This window comes from Anabrus simplex, chromosome 13 (assembly GCF_040414725.1).
Source record: "Anabrus simplex isolate iqAnaSimp1 chromosome 13, ASM4041472v1, whole genome shotgun sequence".
NCBI classification, from domain to species: domain Eukaryota; kingdom Metazoa; phylum Arthropoda; class Insecta; order Orthoptera; family Tettigoniidae; genus Anabrus; species Anabrus simplex.
Genome location: NC_090277.1, coordinates 40,228,196 through 40,242,917, shown reverse-complemented (window position 1 = coordinate 40,242,917; position 14,722 = coordinate 40,228,196). Strand labels below are relative to the sequence as shown.

The 14,722-nt window shown below is 39.1% G+C and overlaps 1 protein-coding gene across 1 annotated transcript in view; it reads left to right on the top strand.

The window, feature by feature from the left end:
* Positions 1-14,722, top strand: part of LOC136884799 (E3 ubiquitin-protein ligase TRAIP) — a 164,142-nt gene that overhangs the window by 90,184 nt on the left and 59,236 nt on the right. The window lies entirely within an intron of this gene.

The following is a 14,722-nucleotide window of genomic DNA, read 5'->3' as shown; positions in this document are numbered from 1 at the left end:
TGGTACAAATATAGGAAAGTTATTTAAGTTCACAGGTGAGAACTAAAATACACTGACTGACAGTGACAATGCAACACCAAGGAGGAGTGGTTCGAAAGGGATGAAAGTTGGGGAAAAAACAGAGTCGGCACGGAAGAATAATTGATGTTTATTTCAAACCGATATGCAGGTTACACAATGCGCACGGCATCGGCTCAGTAGGATGTAGGACCATCGCGAGCGGCGATGCACGCAGAAACACGTCGAGGTACAGAGTCAATAAGAGTGCGGATGGTGTCCTGAGGGATGGTTCTCCATTCTCTGTCAACCATTTGCCACAGTTGGTCGTCCGTACGAGGCTGGGGCAGAGTTTGCAAACGGCGTCCAATGAGATCCCACACGTGTTCGATTGGTGAGAGATCCGGAGAGTACGCTGGCCACAGAAGCATCTGTACACCTCGTAGAGCCTGTTGGGAGATGCGAGCAGTGTGTGAGCAGGCATTATCCTGCTGAAACAGAGCATTGGGCAGCCCCTGAAGGTACGGGAGTGCCACCGGCCGCAGCACATGCTGCACGTAGCGGTGGGCATTTAACGTGCCTTGAATACGCACTAGAGGTGACGTGGAATCATACGCAATAGCGCCCCAAACCATGATGCCGCGTTGTCTAGCGGTAGGGCGCTCCACAGTTACTGCTGGATTTGACCTTTCTCCACGCCGACGCCACACTCGTCTGCGGTGACTATCACTGACAGAACAGAAGCGTGACTCATCGGAGAACACGACGTTCCGCCATTCCCTCATCCAAGTCGCTCTAGCCCGGCACCATGCCAGGCGTGCACGTCTATGCTGTGGAGTCAATGGTAGTCTTCTGAGCGGACGCCGGGAGTGCAGGCCTCCTTCAACCAATCGATGGGAAATTGTTCTTGTCGATATTGTAACAGCCAGGGTGTCTTGCACATGCTGAAGAATGGCGGTTGATGCGGCGTGCGGGGCTGCCACCGCTTGGCGGCGGATGCGCCGATCCTCGCGTGCTGACGTCACTCGGGCTGCGCCTGGACCCCTCGCACGTGCCACATGTCCCTGCGCCAACCATCTTCGCCACAGGCGCTGCACCGTGGACACATCCCTATGGGTATCGGCTGCGATTTGACGAAGCGACCAACCTGCCCTTCTCAGCCCGATCACCATGCCCCTCGTAAAGTCGTCTGTCTGCTGGAAATGCCTCTGTTGACGGCGGCCTGGCATTCTTAGCTATACACGTGTCCTGTGGCACACGACAACACGTTCTACAATGACTGTCGGCTGAGAAATCACGGTACGACGTGGGCCATTCGCTAACGCCGTGTCCCATTTATCGTTTGCTACGTGCGCAGCACAGCAGCGCATTTCACATCATGAGCATACCTCAGTGACGTCAGTCTACCCTGCAATTTGCATAAAGTTCTGACCACTCCTTCTTGGTGTTGCATTTGCTCTGTCAGTCAGTGTAAAAAAAAAAAAAAAAATAATTGTGATTCAGTTGGTGAAAACCACCACCAGCATTTATAATAATGATGGCAGTAATAATAATAATACCGTATTTCCCTGAATCCAAGATGATCCTCACTTTTTCTTTTAAAAGAAACATAAAATCAGTCTTAAAAGTGCTTTGTAGAATCTTATGAATGCCTTTCTTGTACAGTACGCATTATCAGACTATCATTGTCTTCATGCCAAATCAGAACATTGGCTTTAGTTATGCCATATATTTTGTGGCTGCAAAATGATTCTTTATTTCCGCAGGTTTAATAGGCATAGATATCAAGGATAATTTAATAAAAAACCACCTATTCAATACTTTCCACGTTTAATGTGCTTATTATCTACATGATTTTATGTAGACTTATTTAGGTCAGGTACATGTTTCACTCATTATTTTGGGCATCTTCAGCCTGTATACAACCTTTAGGTCAAGGTTTGGGACCTTTTTAACCAATATAAACATACCAATATATACATTATATACAATATATACAAACATTAATGAACCCTTAAGATGGGTAACATAAGTTAATAAAGTTTTTTGGTCCTAATCTATCTAATATGAAAAATGTCCAAAACTAAAATGGATCTTCTTTTTGGTGTAGAGGATTACATATCGGGGTTTATGTGACCCCTATATCATATCATGTTCTTGACGTACCGTGTCTGTTGACAGGATGTGTCGTCAACAATAAGTGGAGATTTGAACTGATTGTTGATTGTAGGTTGGTCAAGATTGAAAATATAAATTTAAATTAAATGTGTTTTAACTTGGCAGTTCTATTCTGGTTAACTTAAAATGTTCAAAATAAAATGAAATGGATCTTCTTTTTTATCATAAGTCTTGAGAAAGGGTGATATTAAAACTGGGGCTTATTTGACCCACGATTTTCATTTTCATGTTCTTGACGTAACTAATATTTAAATGTGTTGTCATGCACAAGTGGAGATTTAAAAAACCAATTGTTATAGGTAGACAGGTCAAGAACGTTGTGAATGAAACTGTTAGCGTCTTGACTTTGGGTCTCATGTAACATCAAGGAATTGACAAGAGTACAATATTAAGCTGTTTCATAGTAGAAATATTGATAAGTCAGGCACTGCCGGAACAGACAGGTCCATCTAGTATTAATTGAACAAATATTCTTAAGATCCCTCCCAAAGACCAAGCGACACATCAACGGGAACAATATTCATACAAGACTGTATCAAGTGTCTAGGATGTTCCTTCTCAATTAAGCAGCAGCCTAAAACTATGAAACAGCTTAATATTGTACTCTTGTCAATTCCTTGACGTTACATGAGACCCAAAGTCAAGACGCTAACAGTTTCATTCACAACGTTCTTGACCAGTCTACCTACAACAATTGGTTTTTTAAATCTCCACTTGTGCATGACAACACATTTAAATATTAGTTACGTCAAGAACACGAAAATGAAAATCGTGGGTCAAATAAGCCCCAGTTTTAATATCACCCTTTCTCAAGACTTATGATAAAAAAGAAGATCCATTTCATTTTATTTTGAACATTTTAAGTTAACCAGAATAGAACTGCCAAGTTAAAACACATTATTTTAAATTTATATTTTCAATCTTGACCAACCTACAATCAACAATCAGTTCAAATCTCCACTTATTGTTGACGACCCATCCTGTCAACAGACACGGTACGTCAAGAACATGATATGATATAGGGGTCACATAAACCCCGATATGTAATCCTCTACACCAAAAAGAAGATCCATTTTAGTTTTGGACATTTTTCATATTAGATAGATTAGGACCAAAAAACTTTATTAACTTATGTTACCCATCTTAAGGGTTCATTAATGTTTGTATATATTGTATATAATGTATATATTGGTATGTTTATATTGGTTAAAAAGGTCCCAAACCTTGACCTAAAGGTTGTATACAGGCTGAAGATGCCCAAAATAATGGGTGAAACATGTACCTGACCTAAATAAGTCTACATAAAATCATGTAGATAATAACCACATTAAACGTGGAAAGTATTGAATAGGTGGTTTTTTATTAAATTATCCTTGATATCTATGCCTAACGTCATCTTCAATACGGAACAATAATGAGAGTTATTACTTGTAATTTGCAGGTTTAATAACCATTAAGAGACAATTGGCATCATAATATCAAAGAGAACCCATTGAAAATATGCCAACAGTACTTGTTCCATGCGTCTCTACAATGCGACGATACATCTCGGTAGCCTGTTTGGCCAATTTCAATGGCTAGTGATGTAAAGGCCTAATAAAGATGCGGATGTTGAAGGTCAACAAACAAGTTTATTGCGCCGTTGTATGGCCATTCTTCCCTTGCGTTTTTCGCACACATTTTTTGTACAGTACGCATTTTTTAAGCTATCTTTGTCTTTGCACCAACACTGTATATTGGCTTTAGTTAGACTTATGCCGCCTTGGCTTGCGGGTGCACAATTGAAGCGTGCGGGTCTATGTTACATACGGCATGTTTCGAGTTATGAGCTTGGAAAGGTTGGAGGGCTTCAGTATTCTGCACAAGCTAATTGTCTAACTTAACTTGTGTAAATGCAAAGAGGAGAAGAGTTCCACCTAATCAATACTTGTTTATTATTATTAAAAATACAGGACCAGTTTCGACCCTAACAGGTCGTCCTCTGCTGGACACACATATACATATAATACATCGTACAATTGCAAACATTACCATATTTAGAAAGGAATATCATGTGACGGTAACATGTCAGGTTGTACTCATGAGTAGGGCATTCGTCAAATTGCGCATCTAAGGAAAGTGAATATTCCTAAACTTAAAACTAACTTATGAGTATTCATAAAATAAAAACGTGTGTAAAACACCTTCATGCTTGTCAATTTTCGAGTTCCTTGCACTATTTTTTTATTCTTCAGTTTGAGTGCTATCATTAAGTCTGGTTGTCCACAACTGTGCATTATATGAAAGACTCAATGGCTCGAATCGTAATATGAGTTCTATTTAAAATACCAATATGTAATTTTTTAAATATTTTGTCACATATGTACACAAAGGATAAGAAACACTTTGCATCTCTAAAAGGCAAAATATAGACATAGTGTGGATTCAGTTGAGGCTTGGATGGAATTGTAGAAATTGCAGCTTGTCGTATATGAAATCCAGTTGTTTACCTTAAAAGATGAGTCATAATGTCCTTTGCCATATTACGATGATGAAGTGTTACATTAAACCAGAGTGGAGGCTCCTTCTTTTTTGTAGCTGTGTGATATTGTAAGAATTATCTGTGAAAGATGAGAGTGAGTGATAGTAATATATTGAAGGAATGTCTTAGGTCATGTGAGAGAGTCTATACGTGTACTTACTGCTTTTGTGGTCTTGATGTTGTATCTGGTTTGGGAGCACGTTGTGTACTACAGTACTTCGTGTCCGTCTCGGGCTAATGCCGTTTGCTGTAAAGGGTAGGGGCGGAGGGGCGGGAGGAGTGGCTGTTGAGGGGGTAGGGGTGGAGTTGGGCGTATCTTCTGGTGGTTTTCTGGCGCGTGTCAAGTTTTGTTTACTGATTCTCTTGAGATAAGCATTTTTTTAGGGATGGAATGACTGTATTAAAGATGATATTTGTTTTTTCTTTGATTTTGTTTATATTAAAATTAGGGTTGGCGTATTGATCTAGATTAATATATAAGTAATAATAATAACAACGTAAACGTTTCCACCTTTTCAATACTAAAATATATTCACAAAATTATAAATTACACGGTACTAGTTTCGACCCATCTAGGGGTCATCATCAGCCGTATTGGAGCAAAGATCATTTTTGGCGAACATTGCTTTAGGAAATCGATGTCTTTGCGTAATTTGGCTATCTTTAATTTTAGGCCTAGATATTGAAAGGCTTTCTGTTTTGCCTGGTAAGCTACATCATTGATGGTTATGAATTTCATGTTTTTGGTCCGTATTGAACTGAGAATAATATATAAGTAATAATAATAACAACGTAAACGTTTCCACCTTTTCAATACTAAAATATATTCACAAAATTATAAATTACACGGTACTAGTTTCGACCCATCTAGGGGTCATCATCAGCCGTATTGGAGCAATGATCATTTTTGGCGAACATTGCTTTAGGAAATCGATGTCTTTGCGTAATTTGGCTATCTTTAATTTTAGGCCTAGATATTGAAAGGCTTTCTGTTTTGCCTGGTAAGCTACATCATTGATGGTTATGAATTTCATGTTTTTGGTCCGTATTGAACTGAGAATAATATATAAGTAATAATAATAACAATGTAAACGTTTCCACCTTTTCAATACTAAAATATATTCACAAAATTATAAATTACACGGTACTAGTTTCGACCCATCTAGGGGTCATCATCAGCCGTATTGGAGCAAAGATCATTTTTGCATTTGTGTGAATTATCAATACGGATATGAAGCTTATAAATTACGATAACTTGTGGAAATCATGTCCATACCCTTTCGACACTGTGTATAGGAAACTGCCTGTTACTGTAGTGGAGGATAGTGTTGTATGTGGTGTGTGAGTTGCAGGGATGTTGGGGCAGTACAAACACCGAATCCCAGAACCAGGGAAATGATCATTTACAGTTTAAATTTCTGACCTGACCGGGAAACTACCCCAAGGCACTCTGTACCGAAGGTGACTACGTTGACCATTGAGCCAAAGAGCCAGATATAACAATAATATACTTACCTTTAGCGTACATAGGCTGCCTGGTGGCCATGATCGTTTAGGCATCAAGTCTATATGGTCTGACACCATGGTTAGCCCGTTCGAGTCCCGTTTTTCGAAAAAAATTCATCAGCAGAATGTTGGCCAGCCGGGTAGGAGAAGTGGTGCATACAATTTCTAATCACTAGATCACGTGCCAAAAGCCTGGATTAATCCCAAACCTCTCCATAGTGCTCATATAGAGTGAGGGCATATTGCATAAAATAAATTTCATTGTAAAGTCCGTATTGTCATTCGTATACTTTTTCAAAAGGTACAGTCAAAGGTTCCACCTTTACAATACTAAATACTTTTTGAAAACTTTTAGTGTTGTAAAGGTGGAATCTTTGACTGTACCTTTTGAAAACTTTTAGTATTTTGAAGGTGGAACCTTTGACTATACCTTTTGGAAATGAGGGCATATGACGCAGTTGATGGTGATTCTTCCGTTGGATGGAGGCGTGGAAATTTAAGTAGACCGTTGTTGCTTTTAGACAGGTGTATTTTGTGTGCGGGCACTGGTTTTCACTTTCTTCTTTCCTACTATCATATATCACATCATTCATTTCATCTCATTAATTCCTATGATGAGGTCAGTTTTGACTGGAGATGGGAATTATAGGTACTAAAAACAGGCATGTAGGCTCTTAAATTAGCCAAAATAGGCATGTAAATAGGCTCTAACATGTAAAATAGGCAACAAAATAGGCATGAAAAATTACTTATAATTTAAAACACACTTAATAACTATAAAAGGAATTTAAAACAAGCCACTTTTCAATGTTTTCCGCTAACAATGTTATTCTCCTGCCGGGGAGAATGTTTTGTACTGAGAGAGAGATCTCTCACCATCACAGGAAGTGATTGGACAAAACTTCAATGAAGCCATTTCATCTGGTTTTAGTTGAACTGCTTCATCTACCTCCCCTCGTAGCACCCTGGCTACTTTTACCGTCGCTTTTCATGATGGATTCTGCTGCAGAACTCTTATGTAACTTTTTACTGGCAGGGGTACCTTCCCAGAGGTTCAGTCAAAACTTCTCCTGACTTCTTCCACAACCCTAAATGACTCCACCAGGGAAAGTCACTCTTATCCAACTCAGTGATTGCTCCCAGCAGCTTGTTGAAGTTTGAAGATGCTTCAGTTTATGCAGGGGGTATTAGCTCCCACCATTGCAGTGCACAGGTCTATAGAAAATTGTTGTTGGTTGCTGTTCACAGTGGACTGGTAGAAAAGCTGCAATGACAATGCTTTCTGTACTTGTGTCAAATACATCGCAGTATTTCTATGTTGATCTATATGGTATCTTTTCACATTTGATCTGAAAAATAATAAAATTGACTTAAATTACAATGTTCCTATATCTTAAATTTCTACAGCTGGGCTAATTGGCAGTACTGCTTAGTATATAACATGCATTTGTTTCATAAAAAACAAGACTATTAGAGGTGATGTTTCTAGAAGTACAAAACTTTAAAGTAGGAACAAGAGAATTCGTAATTTACATGGATATGTTTCCTCAAAAATGTTCAGTTGTAATCTGGCTGTTTCATGTCGAGTTCACCGGGGGAAAAAATAATAAAAATGACGTGAAACGATACCTGAGTAGCGTAGAGGAGAGATCCTTCCTATATGCTTGCCAGGGACTCACCAAGCTCCCCCTAGCAGTATTCTTACTTATATAGAAGATTTAAAACGGAGGCACTATAAATCTCAGAGATGTGAACATTTCTTATGTTACTATTCGCCGGCTTTGGTCAGCCGGGTCAGCTGTCATGAAAACTATTTTCTGTTGTCTGCAATAGATCCTGCATCATGTGTGTCCACTACGCTGCCACCCTCGTTGAAAATTAGAAAACCGCGTGATTTGAAATTGTTGTGACGTGCCCATAACCTTACTTTTTGTCACAATTTAGCAAGATTCTAGATGGGATGCTAGAGCTTACGCACCCCAGACTCTCTTTGCTTGCCTCCGCCCCTCAGCACAGTGGTTACTAACCGGGTCTCACCAATCCAGACCAACGGTCTTTTCACTGGCCTGGTCTTGTAAAGATAGTCTTTGCAGCCTTGCAAAACATGCTGTGACATCGTCCTAGCTGCACCACATTTGATCTTCAACCTATGTTTCGCGAAGTCTTAGCGGAAGCGTAATGGAGTTCACTAGAGCCTACGCATAGCGCTGGTGAAAGTTACTCACGATTGTTTAAAATTACATTTCAGTTGCAGTCTGCTTCTGTGGTGTAGTAGTTAGCGTGATTAGCCGCCACCCACGGAGGCCTGGGTTCGATTCCCGGCTCTGCCTTAAATTTGAAAAGTGGCGCGAGGGCTGGAACGGGGTCCACTCAGCCTTGGGAGGTCAACTGAGTAGAAGTGGGTTCGATTTCTACCTCAGCCATCCTCGAAGTGGTTTTCTGTGGTTTCCCACTTCTCCTCCAGGAAAACGCTGGGATGGTGCCTAGCTTAAGGACACGGCCACTTCCTTCCCTCTTCTTTGCCTGTCCCTTCCAATCTTCCCATTCCTTCACAAGGCCCCTTTTCAGCATAGAAGGTGACACTGTCTGGGCGAGGTACTAGTCCTCCTCCCCAGTTATATCCCCTACCCAAAATCCAGGACACTGCCCTTGAGACGGTAGAGGTGGGATCCTTCGCTGAGTCCGAGGGAAAACCTACCCTGGAGGGTAAACAGATTAAGAAAGAAAGAAAGAAAGAAAGAAAGAAAGAAAGAAAGAAAGAAAATATTTCAGTTGTAAATCTCTATTTTCACAGGAAATGAATCAGAGTTCAAAATACCGATTTTTAATTTTCATCCACTCTGTGACAAGAGACCACCGGCGTTCTAACTCCTCGTTCAGTAATTAAATGATTATTTACATTTTAGCAATATAAAATATTGGAAGTTCACATCTAATACAGCACTGCAACAAAACAACTTTCCACAATACGTAAATTAATAGGCCTATAAATACTACAATGAAATGCGATCGTAGTTCAGTCACAAAAAAAAAAAAAAAAAAAAAAAAAAAAAAAAAAAAAAAAAAAAAAAAAAAAAGATAAAAGGAACAAACAAACTTACCTCCTTCCAGCAAGCTTGGCAGAAGACTACTCTTCCATCCATAGTGAAACTGGGATCCCCTGTGATCCGCTGCTTCAGCCAGTAGGACGATTTTTCTTTGCAATTACTTTTTTTTTTTACGTCACGCCGACACAGACAGGTCTTATGGTGACGATGGGATGGGAAGGGCTTAGGAGCGGGAAGGAAGCAACCGTAGCCTTAATTAAGGTACAGTCCCAGCATTTACCTGGTGTGAAAATGGGAAACCACGGTAAACCATCTTCAGGGCTGCCGACAGTGAGGCTTGGACCCACTATCCCTCGGATGCAAGCGCACAGCTAACTCGCCCAGTAATTTTTCTTTGGGCATTGCAACAGACACATTTCTTCTTCACAATAAATCACAAAACGTCCTGAAGATAAAGCGTATAAGGGATATGGGTTGTGCAACATAGTTCGACGTTGATTAGTTCTCACATATGTCTTAGAAGGTTGGAGGGGTTGAAGGCCTCAAGGTCAAATTGTTCCTTGTTTCTCCTGACGGAAATTTCCCAAAAACAATTTCTGGTGACTTCCGAGAATTCCCGTTTTTGGTCGTGGGGTATACAGGTCTTGAGAAATGAGAAGATAATACTGTTGAGCACATCAGTTACAATATAATGCACTGGAAGAAAATTGGCTTCTTTAAAAGAGATTCAAAAGGCATCACATAGGCAATTATATTGCAAATAGGCACAAACCCCTGAAATAAGGCATTTATAGGCGCAATAAAACCAAAGAAATCTAGCTGAAAGTACCCCTAAAATGGATTTATATCTCAATATCTCAAAAGCCTACAATTTTGAACACAGGGATAAAATAGGCAAATAGGCAAATAGGCAAATTCCTGTCTCTAGTTATGACAGTGAAAAGTAATGGTTAGAGTACCTCCCTATTTCAAACCATTCATCTGTTTTACCCAATTCCTTCTCCTATTCACAAAATTCTCAATCTCTTGATACATCTCCTTCACCTTCCCTAATAGTGCTTTTGTCAACTCTTTCTATATTTTCCATCTGCATACACTATAATGCCTTATCATTCTTATTAATTAAGAAAAAAAGACGGCTATCAGTAGAACTTCTTGATATTCAGAATTCCATTCTTGTAGCTCTCATATGGCAAAGATGGGATGTACTGCAGACCTTCCTGGTCTGAAACCATACTCTTCTTCTCTCAGCCCCCCTCCTACTTTAGCCTGAATCTGTTCCTCCGGAATCTTTTCAAAAATCTTCTCTCAGTAAACATCAAAGTGACTCCAATAGTTTTTATACTCCCTAGTTTCTTTCTTGAAGACAGGTACAATTATTCTCTTCTTCCATTCCTGTGGTGTCTCCTTCCATACAATTTTTCATTGCCTGATGGACACATTGTTTCTCAATCTCTCCGGCTGCTGTCACCATCTTCACCTTATCCAAAGATGGTGTCTTCCCTCCTTTCATCTTCCTCAATGCTACTTCCATGTCAGTCCCGTTTCCATTTGTGATGCATCTTCATCCTCCTCAGTTACTTCCTCCTTGAAGATTCCATTTGGATTTAGGAATTTTTCAAAATTCTCCCTCCACATCATTTTGAGTTTTCCACCTTTGTGCGATTTTTCTGTTTATCATTTTAACATACACTACCCATCATATGAGGCAATCCTTTCCAAAACTCATCCAATTAAAATTAAAGAAAATGAGGTAGCATTGCCTTGGTTACTTTTGTGATAATGCTATCTCAAAAGTAATGGAGAGAAATAAATCCATAATTCCACCTAATCAGTACTATTTATTTGCATTAGGCAAACTAAAAACTGTAGTACATTTCGTCTAATGACTAGACATCATCAGCTACATCATGTTTAGGTGCAATAATTACAAGAAGTATTCACATTCATCTGTTCTTAAACCTAAAAAGACATTTAAAAACTTTCAAAATAATTAGCTCGAACTAAAGGTATGTGTTATGGAAAAAGGGGAGGGGGCTTATAGCTTAAATACTTTTGATGTCGTATTGAACATAATTTTGAAAGTTAAGTAGTCCTTATGATAGCGTGAGTCTCAGATATTCTGGGAATGTGGTGAGTTCTTGTCAACTTCTTGTAAAAGAAAAAAAGAAAAAAAAAAAAAATGTTTAGAGATTTTTTTTGTTATATTATGCATGTGTTGGCAAGAATTATTGCACCTAAACATGGCGTAGCTATGATGCCTAGTCGTTAGACAAAATATGTGGTACAGTTTTTAGTTTTCCTAAGGCAAATAAATAGTATCGATTAGGTTTAATCACTGATTAATTTTTCTCAATTGTATATCACATCGATACGGATCATGAGGGTGTTAGTTTGCATCTTGAATGTAGAAGTCAGAATTTTCCTTTTCTCATAGGAATATTTCACGGAAGTTGGTTATTGTTCCACTACTTGCCTTATCCGTGGCACTTGTCGTTCCAAAACTCACCTTATACAATCAACCAATAGAAAAGTATAATTTTGGTATGTGACTTCATGCTACAATTAACCTGAGGTTCATGTCAGTATTTCTTGAACTGTTTCATGCAGTTTTGTGCTATGTATTAGGATGATGGAGAATTACTCCTGTTGTGGAAGGTAAAGAGAGAAGAATGAAGAATGATCCCGATTCCTGTAGAAAAACTTAAGGATAAAAGGGAGAGGTGGGCTATGAATGTTACATCCTATTATTTTAGTTGAGTGTTGCCACTCATTAATACATATCTGCTGTGGACAATTTTGTTGTGCCTACTTGAAGTGTTTTAATTTTATCTTCATTAGATAACGATTTAACAACTGTTTTTCTTCTCCATTTCAACTTTCACATCGTAACACTGAGCGCACAAACCCATAGTCATAAGGGGTTACAGTATTTGCAAACTCAATGACCTTAAAGGTTCTTCTTCTTCTTCTTATTGATACTTATGGACTTTTTTACTGTCGTCCAGCCACTATGCGTATTAAAAGGAGATCACACACCAGATAGAGCCTAAAAAAATATAGGATCAGTGCATTTTGCACATGTTATAGAGGGTTGGAAAACTAATGTCTTTGAAAGCGGTCTAAGGGATCACTGTTCACATACAATCAAAACGTGCACTGGATTCAAAGATGGAAACCAGAATAGAAAATCTAAGGATAGAGATAAACTTGTGGAGAGATCAAAATATATTGAGCACCTGTAAATATGATCGAACTGCGGAAATGTCATTAAATACTCGTATGGAACGTAATATTTTGAAGCAGGTGAGGAGGGGGGAAAAGAAGGGAGTGTGACACAGAAAAAAGCACAGAGACACAAAGGTTCTAATCTTCACGCCGAAGTGGCCTGTCTTGGCGACTTATCTACTACTCAAAACAACACCGGGCCTACAATTGGGATAAATAAACACTTAGGAAAAGTGTAGTAGGGAGGAAGGAAAAAGTTAAAGCTAATAGGAGTATTAATTGAAGGAATATGGGGTAGTTGAGGTATATACCAGAGAATTTAGTGCAGAGATGAGAGTACTAACCTAAAAAGAGTAATGCGCAATGTTCTGATTTAGTTGGTGAATGCCGAATGTACCAGAATTACGTATGATAATGTTTGAAGCACGGGGAACGTGAGTAACAAAAGACTGTAGCTGTGGATGGTAGCGAAAAAAGAAAAACAGTAGCAACTAAAGTGAAGTATAACGGGAGCCAAAAAAAAAAAAAAAAAAGATCAAATGAAAATGAGTGAATAAATGTATATACTAGTGAAATATGTAATTAAAGGACCATGAGCGTGGAATGATTATAGGATCAATTGAGCATCGTCAATAAATTGATTAAGAACTGCAATGATATCAGGTGAGAGATCAATTAATAGACAAGTAAGACTTGTAGGAAAGGGAGTTTTCATTCGTGTCAGGCTAGTGAGTAGCTTACGCCGGGGTGCAGAATAGACAGGACATTGAAAAAAATAGATGGTTACTATCCCCTTCTAATTCACCACATACACAGTTAGGCTGATTAACTAAATGAAAGCGAAACTTGTATTGCGGCGTAAGGGAATGATTGAAATGTAATCTAATTATGTTAGTGATATGTCGACATGTGTATGCACCCCTGGCAAACCAGAGTTTTGTGGTAATTTTTTTTTTTGCTAGGGGCTTTACGTCGCACCGACACAGATAGGTCTTATGGCGACGATGGGATAGGAAAGGCTTAGGAGTTGGAAGGAAGCGGCCGTGGCCTTAATTAAGGTACAGCCCCAGCATTTGCCTGGTGTGAAAATGGGAAACCACGGAAAACCATTTTCAGGGCTGCCGATAGTGGGATTCGAACCTACTATCTCCCGGATGCAAGCTCACAGCCGCGCGCCTCTACGCGCACGGCCAGCTCGCCCGGTGTTGTGGTAATTTGTGGTTGGAGTTGATAATAATACATGTCTCTATAACGCGCAGATTGGTTCCAGTCATCTTGCCAGGAGCTGTTGGCAGTGTCCTTAAGACTGGGATAGAAGTCAAGAGGTGGTATAGCTACTGTGAGAGGGGGCGTTGGGAGATGACTAGCTTCTTTAGCAGCAGTGTCAGCTAGATCATTACCAAGAATATTGGAATGTCCCGGTATCCATACAAGTGTAATATATATACCATTTTGTTCAAGTTGATAAAGTAGGGATTTGACAGTATATATATATATAAATTTAAGGAGGGAGTAACTGGTGATAATGCCTGTAATACACTTTTAGCGTCGGTATAAATGGTAGCTTTTGGCAAGGAATGTTGTTGTATGTAAATTAATGCCTGTTGGATGGCAAATAGCTCTGCAGAAAAGATAGAGAAAGTAGTCGGAAGATAAAAACGTTCAATTGTGCTGGAGTCTCTAATAACAAATGCAGCACCGACTCCTTGAGGGTGTTTTGCCCCAGACCTTGAAGGTTGAGGTAGTTGTTATCTTTCATCTTTCACCCGTCCTGAGGTAGATGTAAACAATCTTGTTAAAGAAACAGAGGTTCACTGTGATGGATCTCACGTGGAGGGATCAGACTGTTTGAGTGTGTAATGCATTATTGACATAATTAAAAACAACAAAGTTATGTTTTATTGTCGAAGTTGGTTCTATTGTAAGTGCAGTTTAGCATATAATGGAAGAGATTTGCCCAGTGTCGATTGATAGCATGTAAATGTGATAAATCATGTCGGAGTGTTTAATTTATTAATGAATATTATTATACTGATGGAGAAAAGTGTATTATTGTAACATTGTATTCACAATTTTTCTCTTTTCTTGTTTTTTAAAATAAGTTCCTTGCAGTTTCATAAGTTGTGCAAGGTAGAATATTCGATTTTCTCACTGGATGAACCAAAACTCATTCAAAATCAAATATAATTTATTTATGTTCTACTAATTATATTTATAATTCCTCAGTAAGATGATTCTCTGACCT